Here is a 12,210-nt window from a genome sequence, read left to right on the forward strand (position 1 = left end):
TGGGTTTCAGCGAAGACCCCCCCTTTCTCCGCGGCTCCCTCCTCTTGTCCTCGTTCACTCGCCTCCCCCCGACGCCCGGCCTCCAGGAGGGCTGCTGGGCCCCTGCTCCCGCCCCCGCTTCAGTGTCACCAGTCCCTTAAAGACTGTCCTCCCGCTGTCCCCAGCCCCGGGCAGCTGGCCTGTGTCCGCCCTGTGGGGAGACAGCCGCTGCTGGGGGAAGGCAGGTCCCTTCCCCATGGTGAACCGCAGAAATGCTTCCCATCGAGGAGGCCGTGCTCTTTTTGCCAAAATATCATGTTAAGTGACAGCAAAATCTGACGGATTGACTTGGCTGAGAACAAGAGGGAGTACTGTGGCCTGAGAGGCTGCCGTGGCCGCTGCGGGGAGCCCTTCCCCCGGGAGGGACCGCGAGGCCCACCCAGCTCCCGCACGTGGCCGCGGCAGTGTCCTCCCGGGGGACCACGTGGAAATGTCTCTGGTGTTGGGATGCCAGTGACCATGAGGTACACGTTTTCCTTCCTGAAGTGCGTTTGCTTTACCACGATTAGGTCGGGTTTTATATGCAATTCTTGTATCTGAATTTCTGTAGCACACCTCATAGGTATGATTTTTTTAAATTAAATATTCAAAATAAACTTTTTTTGATCCACTTGCTGCTGATCCACTTCATTCTACAGTGGGGGACGGCCTTGCTGTCTCCAGCCGGCGAGGTGAAGCCTTGTATTTATCAGCTCTGGGCCAACCAGCTTCCCTTTTGAAGAAGCACGCTCCTTAAAAGGTGGTTTTTAGGAGATGAAATGTTTTAACTCTCGAAATTTGTGCAAGGATTCCAAGCAAGACGGAAAATGCGGTGTTTAAGACTCATTTCTGAATTACGGTTTTCAAAACACATCGCGAGGTGATTGCAGTGTAGTCATAGGTATCATTTTCCTCGGGGGCGCAGCAGTCCGTGTCCAGGAGACAGTGGTGCTGAGCGGAGGAAGGGCAGGCTTCGGTGGCGGGGGGAGAGGGGTTGCAGCCTCCAGGCCAGCCGAGAAGCCCCGGAGGTCGTGGGCGGCAGCAGAGAAGCGTCAGGACTGACACGTCCAGGCCGCCCCGCTCGGTGGTGGTCCGCTCCCAGTTGTGCAGGTTCCTGCTTTGGAGCCTCCGACGGTGAGGGGTGGGGTGTGCTGCGTGCTAACCCGGCTCCCTGGTTTCCAGGGCGGTAGGCAGGGCTCCCCTTGCAGGCGGCTCGTCTGGCGGAACGAGAGCGTCGAAGCTTCTGGAAGATGTGCTCTCCCCAGCCCCCTCTTGAGGACCTTGGCCTGGTGGGCTGCCTAGACCCTCAGGCAGGTGTGGTGGTGACCTTTTGTTTTCAAGCTAAGACTGGAGGACTGTTACAGTGGCGCTCTCTGAAAATTCCGGAATTTGGAAGTCGGCCCTGGCTGCCCCCCATCGTGTTCCTGACTCCCCGGGTCTGGTGGGAGCTGACCTGGGTCACCTGGGAGCTGGGAGCCTGAGTTCCTGGGCTTATTTCCTCCCCACCAGACCCCCCCTGTGGAACCTTCTCGTGGTGCTGAGTTGCCCCATTGAGCCCCTTCAAGCCTGGAGGTAGCACCATTGCCCCCTGGGCACTCGTGCTGCCCCTTGGCCAGCTTTGCTCGCGGAACCCAAGCCTGAGAGGCCCCTCCCCCCACGGCAATGTGTGGGGTCGGATGGGAGGCCCCAGTGCTGGGAGTCGGGCCGCCCTGCCTGCAGCCGCCTGCGGGGGACGCTGTTCCTGAAGAAGCGGGGCAGGGAGGTTTCCCCACGACGGGGTGAGGGCAGAGCGCGACAAAGGCAGGGGCAGGAAGGCCCCGCTGGCCCAGCGTCTGCCCAGCCTGTCTTCGCCCGTGACCACCTCTTGGCCGTGTCCGTGTGACGTGTCTGTGTGTGTCCTGCTGACCGCAGAGCCTGGCGGGCAGGTGGGGCCTCTCGGGAAAGGAAGGCCTGTTCTGATGCTCTGCGCCCTGGACGTGCTGTGTGGGGCGTGCACCTGCTTGACTTTACGCTCTGATTTCTTCATCTGAAAAAGGGATTAGAAGCCATGTCCTCTTTCCTCCCAGACAGGGGCTTCAGGGCTCATTGTCCGTACTTGAATTTGGAGTGTTTTGCCAGGATACACCTTAAGGATCTGATGGGTAGAGTGTATGCCTCTTACCAGTAAGACATAACAATACGTTTTAGAAGTTTGTTTTTCCTGAAACGTTAGGAGACCCTAATCTTCTCAGACCCAGGTTTTAAATTCTGTTTTTTTTTGTTTGTTTGTTTTCCTCCCAATATCCCTTTGGATATTTCTTCTGACCTGTCGGTTCTACTCTGGGAAGACAAACTCTGCATCTGTGATTGTGAAAATGACAAATGGAAGGGAACGTAGGCAAATAGAGATAGGTTGGCTGAGAAGCTTCTTTTTTCCTGCCCACAATCAGAGTTATAATATTGCTTCTTCAGTGATGTTCAAAACCATCTGAGACAGTTCAGTTGTCATTTGTGAGCTGTAGAGATTTCCCACTAACATCTGCCGTCTCTAGATTAACGTCAGCATTTTCTCTGTTGATTAAACCTCCTATTAGAAACGGGAACACCGGGCTTCCCTGGTGGCGCAGTGGTTAAGAGTCCACCTGCCAATGCAGGGGACACGGGTTCGAGCCCTGGTCCGGGAAGATCCCACGTGCCACAGAGCAGCTAAGCCCGCGTGCCACAACCACTGAGCCTGCGTCCCACAACTACTGAAGCCTGCAGGCCTAGAGCCCGTGCTCCAAGAGAAGCCACCGCAATGAGAAGCCCGCGCACCGCAACAAAGAGTAGCCCCCGCTCACCGCGACTAAAGAAAGCCCGTGTGCAGCAACAAAGACCTAATGCAGCGAAAAATAAATAAATAACGTAAAGAAAAAAAACAAGGAAATGGAAGCACCACCTCCCGAGTGGGCTGTGTGAGGAGATGCGTGTGAACATTTTCTGTAGGCCTGATAACCCTCGGGTGGATGGAATAGTGACCTCCCAAAGATGTCCACGTGCCAGTCCCGGGAGCCTGTGACTGTGTCACACTACATGGCAAAGGGCAAGTAAGGTCTCTAATCAGCTGGCCTTGGTTTGGGGTTATCCGATGCGTGCCATGTAATCCCAAGGGTCCTTAAGAGTGGAGGAGGGAGACAGAAGAGGGATCAGAGCGATGGCCTGTAAAAGGACTCGACCCGCCGGTGCTGGCTTGGGAGGTGGAGGGAGGGGCTACGAGCCAAGGACTGGGGGCGCCTCTAGAAGCCGGAAAAGGCAAGGGAACAGGTTCATCCTGGGAGCCTCCTGCAGCCGTGAGCCCCGCCCTCACCTTGATCTTAGCCCAGAGAGATGCCCGCTGGATGCTGACCTACGGAGCTGTAGGGTAATGGGCTTCTGTTGTTCTGGGCCAGTAGGTTTGGGGTCATTTGTGACAGCAGCCACGGGGAGCTAATCTCCCGTCCTTAGGCTGTTTTTGAAGAGCAGGGTCCCTATTTTCCCTCTCCTCCCCCACGAGGCTGATATCAGGTTCCCAGAAGGTGCTGGATCGATGATCCGCAGCTGATGTAGTGATTGAACGAGTGACCCAAGCTGCTGTGGTGTGAGTGTTGAGAAGTGGCTTCAAATCAAAGTCGTTCCCCTTGGCCAGTGTCCCTCGTAGGTGAGGCCCTGATCCCGTGCTCATTCACAGCCAGTCCCCATTCCCCTGTTTCTCCTTTCTGTCGTCTGGAATATGGGTGTGATGGCTGGCCTTCTGCCAGCTGTTTTGGACTATGAGGCATTTTGAAGGTCCCCTCTGAGGATGGCGGAGCAGAAGCAGAGCTTGGGTTCACGATGGCGTCATGGAGTGGCCACACTAGTCTTGCCGCTTCAGTACTTTTTTTTTTAATGAGGCAGAGAAATAAACTAAAATAAAGAATGATGCCCACCATCCAGGCATCATTGGTGTGCCCACCATCCAGTTCTACAAGGGTTAAGTCGTTAGTCACTGCAGCTGCTGATGGGCAGTGTACCCTGAGAGGAGCTGAGGCCGAAGAACAGCACGACGCTGTCTGTACTTCGGAAAGACAGGCCCCTGCGGTAGATAGAGACCTCAGAAGAGTTGTAATGAACCCAGATTCTTGCATCTTCCCATACACAGAAAACACACACACACACACACACACACACACACACATCATTAAATGAGATGCATACCTGTTGCTCGTGAGTAGCAGTGACCTTTTGTTTTTTAATTTTTATTTAAAAAATGCTTTTTGGCTGCACCACGTGGCTTGAGGGATCTTAGTTTCCCGACCAGGGATCGAACCTGGGCCCCTGGCAGTGAAAGTGCTGGGTCCTAACCACTGGACCGCCAGGGAATTCCCAACAGTGACCTTTTGTTGAGATGTATGCTTGGCTGTGCATGTTCCTAGCCGGCTATATACAGACTGGCCCCTCCCCCTTCCTCTCAGAGCAGATTGTCAGAGCTATCAGAGGTGGTCTCCAGTTCAGGTTCCGTTCAGTAAGAACCTGAGTAAAACTCAACTCACAGCTCAGGGGTGTGTGTGTGTGTGTGTGTTTTAACTTGCTAAAACCTTTATTCTATTTACACCATTGTTATTTTCAGTATCTGTTGTAAGTGCCAACACAATTCCCAATTGATTCACTGGGTTAATGAGTAGGAAATTTCCCTGTAAATAGGTTTGCTGTAGCTTACGCAAGAGAGCATGTTTCTTTGTATTTTTGCCGAATATGAGTATTGGAAAAATTTTAAACCTCTGGCAATCTAGTAAGTGAAAACATTGTTTGTTGTTGCTTGTGTTTAATTTACTTCCAGTGAATGGCTCCCTTTTTCCTTCCTTTTCTCCTTTGTTTGCTTCCTTTCTTAAAAATACACAAATGATTCTCTACAAGCTCATGGGAAATTCAAACAAGGACTTTCAATTCTGGAAATATTTGGGACTAGACATTATGAAAACCCTCTTGCCATAAAACACCAAGAGTGTTAGATAAATTTTAACGAGCATCTTGTTAACGCGGAGTCCGGCTTGTAAGAAGGTAAAGAACGTGTTTAGGGGTGAAACAGAAGAGGGAGCAGGCACACAGAACAGAAAGCTAGCCCTGACATCCAGATTACCACGAGGTCATCGATTCGTCGGTACCTGCACCTAGAGCCTAGGGGCGTTGCCAGGCGCGTGGGGCAGGAGATGAGGCTCTAGGTCCAGCAAGGCGTGCTGCTGGAACAGCGGACGTGAGTAGGGCTTGGGTCCGTAAGGGGACATTGCCTCAAGGAGAGGGTGGCGGCGTTTGTGAAAATCTGCCCACTGACAGAGAGAGATACTGGCATCACTTGTTTGTCTAGTCCTCATTTCTGGGTGGGGGAAGAGGTTGTGTGGTATTTGGTGGAGATTTTGCCTAAAGGAGATTAATGACTTGTTGGAAGGAGCTGGAAAGGGCAAGCTTGGGCAGGATCCTGTAAGGGGCGTGGATAGAATAGAGCAGGGGAGGAGGTTTAGCAAGACATTTCCTCAAACTGACCACTAGATGGTGCCAATAACTCCGTACAGCTTGGTTGCCCTCTCTGAGCAAAGCAGTGATTTGTTTCCCACTATAGTTGTCCCGCAGTATCCCGGGGACGGGGGAGGGTGCTTCGGGGACCCCCACGGACACCAAAATCTGTGGATGCTCCAGTCCCTTATGTAAAGTGGTGTAGTATTTGCAAATAATCCATGCACATTTCTCCCATATACTTTAAATCTCTGTAGATTACATGTAATACCTAATACAATGTCAGTACTATGTAGATAGTTGCTGGGTGCATGGAAAATTCAAGCTTTGCATTTTGGAACTTTCTGGAATTTTTTTTCCCACACATACTTTCAATCTGTGGTTGGTTGAATCTGAGGATACAGAACCCATGAATATGGAGGGCTGACTGACTATATATTCTTGCTTTTTTGCATAAGAATTGGTGACGTAGAGATAAAAGACAGCCTCAATAAATCCATAGACAGAAAGCAGACTAGTGCTTGCTGGGGGCTGGGGGACGACGAGGAGTGGGGAGTGACTGCTAACGGGCATGGGGTTTCCTTTTGGGGTGATGATTTTTTCCTTAATTTAATTTGTTTATTTTTGGCTGCACTGGGTCTTCGTTGCTGCATGCAGGCGTTCTCTTGTTGCGGCGAGCAGGGGCTACTCTTTGTTGCGGTGCGCGGGCTTCTCATTGCAGTGGCTTCTCTTGTTGCGGAGCACGGGCTCTAGGTGCGCAGGCTTCAATAGATGTGGCAGTGGGCTCAGTAGTTGTGGGTCGCGGGCTCTAGAGCGCAGGCTCAGTAGTTGTGGCGCACGGGATTAGTTGCCCCGCGGCATGTGGGATCTTCCCAGACCAGGGCTTGAACCTGTGTCCCCTGCATTGGCAGATGGATTCTTAACCACTGCGCTACCAGGGAAGCCCCAAAAGTATTGTTTTTATAGCCAAAAAAAAAAAGGAAATACTCTATAAGATGGATCAACAAATGAATGGATAAATAAATTTTGATATATGCATATAATAAAATACTACTCAACTGTGAACACAAATGATTCAGAGATGCATCTGTCATCTTAGATAAATCTCAAAAGTCGTATTGGAACAGCTGCAGAGTTCATGAATGCCAGTAATCAGGGTACTATCGCTGATGATGGCAGCGGACACAACTGCGTGGTGAATGAGTGCCAGGCACCATTCTCTTTCTTTATAGGGGTTGTGGGTTTATCATGCGTGAAGTAGAGACCAATTACATAAGGCTTTCAGATGAGCACAATAATACTGCATATCGTCTATGGACACGTACACAAGCAATAAACATACACACATCCATAGAAATGATAAACGCCAAGCTCAGGGCAGTGGTTACCTCTGGGTGGGAGGAAAGGAGGTAGGCTCTGGAGGGAGGGTGCAAGGGGCTTGGACACCAGACACCACAGCTACCTGTGGTGTTTGGTGTCTTCATTTGGGTGGGGACCTCGGTGCTCCTTTTCCCCCATCCTTTTGGCGTGTCCAATATATTTCATAATAATTTTAAAGAGAGGAAGACTAGTACCCAGCAGTGTGTAGAGTGAGGTATATTTGGGTTTTTTAAATGATTCATACGCATATGCTTGCAGATGTATGCACCCGGCCAGGAAAGAATCACAAGGAATCTTTAATAGGCTTTGCGGGTGGGGCCCCGGGTCTGGGGAGCCCAGTGGGGCAGGGAGACATGCCTTTTCCTGATTTGAGTTTTGTACCACATGTAAATTTACCTCCTGGTTAAATAAATAGTTCAGCCTGTGTGTGTTTATTCCCTTTTGCATTGCCAAAGAATTTCCCATACAGGACCTCATCTGCCCCCACAAAGGTCCTGTGGCCACAGGGATTGTCAGCCCGTATTTCAGATGGAAACACTGAGAAGCCCAGAGGTTGCTTGGTTCATTGGTGGTTGGTACAGGTGGGAACCGGGCGGCTGGTTCCCAGATGAGGAGGTCCCACCCTGGAGAGTAAACCATGGTTGGGGGGGTCACCCAGGGCAAAACCACCGGCCCCTCTGCTCAGGAGGACGGAGGCGGCCTCGGGGTGTTCGGTGTGGCCGGATGGGCTGCCCTCGGTGGTGTCCCCATGCAGGCTCGGCAAACTGCACGGCCACCGCCCCTGGGAGAGTGGGGGGCGGGGGCATGCACTCAGTGCCACACAGCCAAATAGGACACCCCGACGCTGCACAGCTGGAGGGTTGCGGGTAAGTTTATTCTTCAGTGAATACCTCACCGCCATTACCACGAAGAGCTGGGGACACTGCAACCCTGTAACAAGCCTTGGGGAAAGGGAAAGCAATATAGCGCAATCGCGTCGTGATTGGAGAAAGGGAAGGGGATGGGTGTTGAAGAGAGGGAAGGCGATATGTTCGCCTGGTGTGGCGGCAGGACTGCAGTAATTCTTTCTCCATATACACCCACTGTGGTTGTGAGGCCCTGAAACTCAAAACGACGAATCTATTAAGACAATGGCCTTCAACAGTGTGCTCCTCCCAATGGAAAAGCGGGGGTCGCACGGCTGTCTGAGCCTCACGACAGAGGAGTCTCCCTGGCCTGGCAGCTGAGAGTGGGCGTGGGGACAGGTGGGGGCGGGGGAACATGGGCCTCGCCGAGGAAAGGGAGCCAGGGTGGAGCTCTCGATTTCCTCCGCAGCGGCTCTCCCCGCTTCCCCCAGGGCTGGCTCCTGGAGAGCACCTGTAGCTCCCAGGCTCCGCTGTGGCTAGGAAGGCCAAGACGCCCGTGTCTCCAGAGCCGCGGTTCCGGGTGGGCAGGGCCGCCTCGTCCATGGCCCGCCTCCTGGCCTCCGGATTGGTCAGGAGCTGCCCGGCCTACTTCAGGTGGGCTAATCATGGATTCATACTTTGCCGGTCATGATTGGTCCCCATGGGGCACGTGCCCCGCCGTCCTCTATTGGCCAGCCGTGATTGGTTCACGGGGGCACGTGCCCTGCGGTCCTTTTTTTTGCCAGTCGTGATTGGTTAACAGGGGGCACGTGGCCCGCCCAGCGTTCTCTGCACTCTGCTCAAGCGTCCGTTCAAGGCAGGAGCGCAGGACCTCGAGGCCAGGTTACGGGCCTGCTGGGCCCACTGGCTCCGCTGGGTCCGCTGGGGTCCTGGGGCACCGGTGCAGGCCCTGGGGACGGCGGCTGGGGTGGCACAGGCGTCCTGGGCTGGAGGCGGTTCCGACATAGGCCGTGCCCAGGGCGGGCGGGGTGGAGGAGGCCGACGAGATGGCGCGCGAGGCCCCTCGATGCCCGGCCGGCCCCTGTGACCCCTTTGCACTCCATTTTCCGGCCCGTTTCCACCCGGAGCCTGGCAGCGGCTCCCGGGGCTACCTGGGGCCCCCCAACCCCGGGCGCCTTTGTGGTCCGCGGAGGGGCTCTCCGCCAGCAGACGGCAGAACGGGCGCCTTTTTCCAGAAGCTGGGAATTGAGGTAAGTTAGCCACACCCCCGGTTCTGGGAGAATCATTGCGCTCCCAGTCCCGGCCCTGGGGGATTCCGTCTCCCTAGCCATCCCCCGAGTTCCCCCATGGTGCTGGTGCTTTCTACCTGCCTGATGCGGCCCATCCCGTGTGGCAGGCCCGTGGCGGGAGAGGGAGAGGGCAGGAGGAGTCTGAGCCCAGGTATCGGCCCAGCGCCGTCTGCTTAGCCGCTGGTGAGGGATTTGGGAAGTGCCTCTCTCCCCCACCTGGTGACCCGCCGCCTCCCTGGGGAGGAGCTGCCACCCCCTCCACCTGGGAACGGCTCTGATTTCTGCCCCAGCAGCCGCTACTGGGGCAGGACCTGGGAGGCATATTAACTCTAGATAGAGGAGGTGCCTGGTTTCACGGGGTGGCGGGTCCGCAGACGGTTAGGACGCGGGCTGCAGAAACATGGGTGGGCCAGGGGGAGGATTCGCAGTAACTTTCCGGGCCAAGGGTCAAGAAAGGTCAGTACAGGGGCAGGCAGCGCTCGGGAGGAGTCGCTGGAGGCACTAGGGAAGTCTCTTGTCTTCACCAGGTCTCTGAGCACCAGATGGAAGCTTCCGGAGCCAGAGTGGCTGCGGTGGCCCCGAGGCTTGAGCGGCAACTAGGGGCCTCTGGAAGAAGGCCTGTGCAGACATTGCCTTTGCCAGGGAGACAGCAGGGCATGAGGTAGGCAGAGTTCCTGTCTTCGTGGGGCTTATCTTCCAGAAGTGTGTGTGTGTGTTTGTGGGGGGCAGATAATCAATAAGCAAATTAATAAGTTAATCTGAGGTAGTAATGAGCGCCACGAAAAGAGAAAATGGGGAGATGTGAGTGCGTGATTGGGGCGATTCTACTCGAAATCCGGTGGTCCAGGCCCCGCAGAGAGGGGGATGAACATTCCAGGTTCAGGCACGGAGGAGGCCCAAAGGTAGAAATGCAGCTGGAGCAAAAGGTGAGCAAGGAGCAAAGGCTTGGAGAGGCGGGCGGGCCCAGGTCACTGGGACGCTGGGGGCGCGTGGCTGGATGGCGGGGCTGGGAGCGGCGTGGCCGTTTCTGTTTCTGTGTTGCCACTGCTGTACTTTGTGTTATACCCAGTCTTCTCCTTTTATGGTCTCCTTCGCTGCCCCCATAAAGAGCCCCCACACTCTCCACTTCGTCCTCCTGGTTGCTGCCAGAAAAAAGCTGGTCACTGGTGCCTGTGTGGGAGAGGGAGAGCTGGGCTTTCCTGGCGAGCCTGTGGGGTGCTAAACGTTTCAGGCCATGTGGTTTTCTCCAGGGCCTTGATGTCTTCATCAGGGCCTTTGTGGTCACATTTATAAACTCTTGCTTGAAAAAGGAGCCTTTATTTTTAGCTTGCCCAGATGGCAGGCTCCAAGGCCAAGGCAGGAAGCCGCTGCTCCCTGCTTTTGGCTTTATGTGAAGCTTCAAAGCTGTGTGGGTCTGTTACACTCATTTTCAAACCCATTCTGCAGCCCGGTGACTCCTTTTCAATTGGCCTTTGTCTCTGCCACTGAGGGGGGTAGTGAAGGGAGAGGAAGGGGCTGCCCCAGTTCTCACTGCAGAAGGAGGCTGCAGGGTATGGGAGAAAACACACTGGCATCGGGGGCAGGTGCTGTGTCAGCCAGGAAGCTGCAGCTGCAGGCAGTAGAGGCGGGCTTGGACTGACTTAGGCCACAGGGGAATGATGCACTGGGAGGAACTGGGGTAGCTCAGGGCCGGGGCAGGAAGAGTCTAATGGGAGGATGGGCCAGGGCCGCTCCCTCGGCAGGACTCACAGTCTCCAGCTGCTGTACCCCACAGGAGGTGGCATCTGCTCTCTCTGAGCCTCTGTTTCCTCGTCGGTAAAGGAGATAATCAGCTTTGAGTGGGAATTCTGATGGGAATAAAAGCAGATGCCACGTGTCACGTGGCTCAAAGCTGGGGGGTCATTTTACAAATACCATGTCTTTGCTCTGTAAAATCCTGGGATCCTGAGGTCCAGGCTTCCCTGATTCTAGCCAAGGGAAGTGAGGTATCCGGGTTGCCTCTGAATTAAATCTCCCTTTTTCACAGCCCTGAGGGGTTTCAGCTGGGAGGAGCCCCCAGCTTGCCCAGCCTCCTGGACCCCTGACTCTTCGCAAATGCACTTGGAGGGGGGCAGAGTGATGTGTCCTTGTCACCAGTGGTGGATCCTGACACAAACAGCACTCCTTGGGGTTCTTCCCTACAAGTGGGCGTAGCTGTGGAAGCTCTACAGCAGGTCCTGGTCCTGCGCTCGCTGTGGACCTTGGCGAGACTTTGTCTCCTTATCTGTAAAATGGGGCTGTTCGTTCCTGCCTCACAGCTCTGTTAGACGCTCGGGGTGCAGTGCTCTGAATGGTGCCTGGCGCGGAGAGATTTACTGTTGTTTCCAGCCTGTACTCCCTCTCGGGACTGTGCACAGAAATAATGGATTTCTGCCTTGTGCTGTGGTCTCTTCCCTGGAGCTTTAAGGGCTGTGTTCCCTTCCTGCTCTCTGTGTTCTGGGGTTTGAAGAACACGTCTAATGCCGTTTAAGTTCCTTGGCAAGGAAGACTCTGAGTGGGCAGTGGCAGGATGGCTTGAGGTGTTGGAGCGTCAGAACAGGTGTGCCGGCCACCAGATGCAGGCAAGTGATCAGATGTCTCTGACCTCAGTCCTGCTCACCCGGCTGTTTCCCGGGGCCCCATCTCACGCAGGGCCCAGGGCTGGCCTGCCCGTCCGTCTTGCCCAGCGGCCGTGGTCGGTGTCTCCCTTTGGCTCTCGGGCGGGTACATACCTCCATCAGAGGCCACAGCAGCGTGTGCAGTAGCGCCCCCTGGGAAACCGGGCCGTGTCTCCCCAGCCACCCCGTTCAGATTCTCCCATGGTGGCTACGTTTGTTGACTGAAATGAAGAAGCCTGGGTATCTGGTTGCCTTTGGCCCGGTGAACAGCAGCACCACTGATAGTCTTGGGAGGTGAAGAGGCACAGGCCCCTGGCGGAAGAACCCAGAGGCGTGCCGTGGACACAACATGTGGCGTCTGCCCTGCCTCCGGAAGGGTCCGGCCGGCTTGCCGAGGGGCCCCGGAAGATGGGCGGCACCGCCCCGCGGGCCTCCCTGTTGCTGTGATTAATCTAGCCCCAGGCAGGGCGGCCGTTCTTCCTACACCTCACACCCAGCTTGCGCGGTGACGAAGGCTGTGCCGGGCAGCGAATGCAGACGATGGTCTTGAGAACTAGA

Source organism: Phocoena phocoena, chromosome 8 (assembly GCF_963924675.1).
Source record: "Phocoena phocoena chromosome 8, mPhoPho1.1, whole genome shotgun sequence".
Taxonomy (NCBI): Eukaryota; Metazoa; Chordata; class Mammalia; order Artiodactyla; family Phocoenidae; genus Phocoena; species Phocoena phocoena.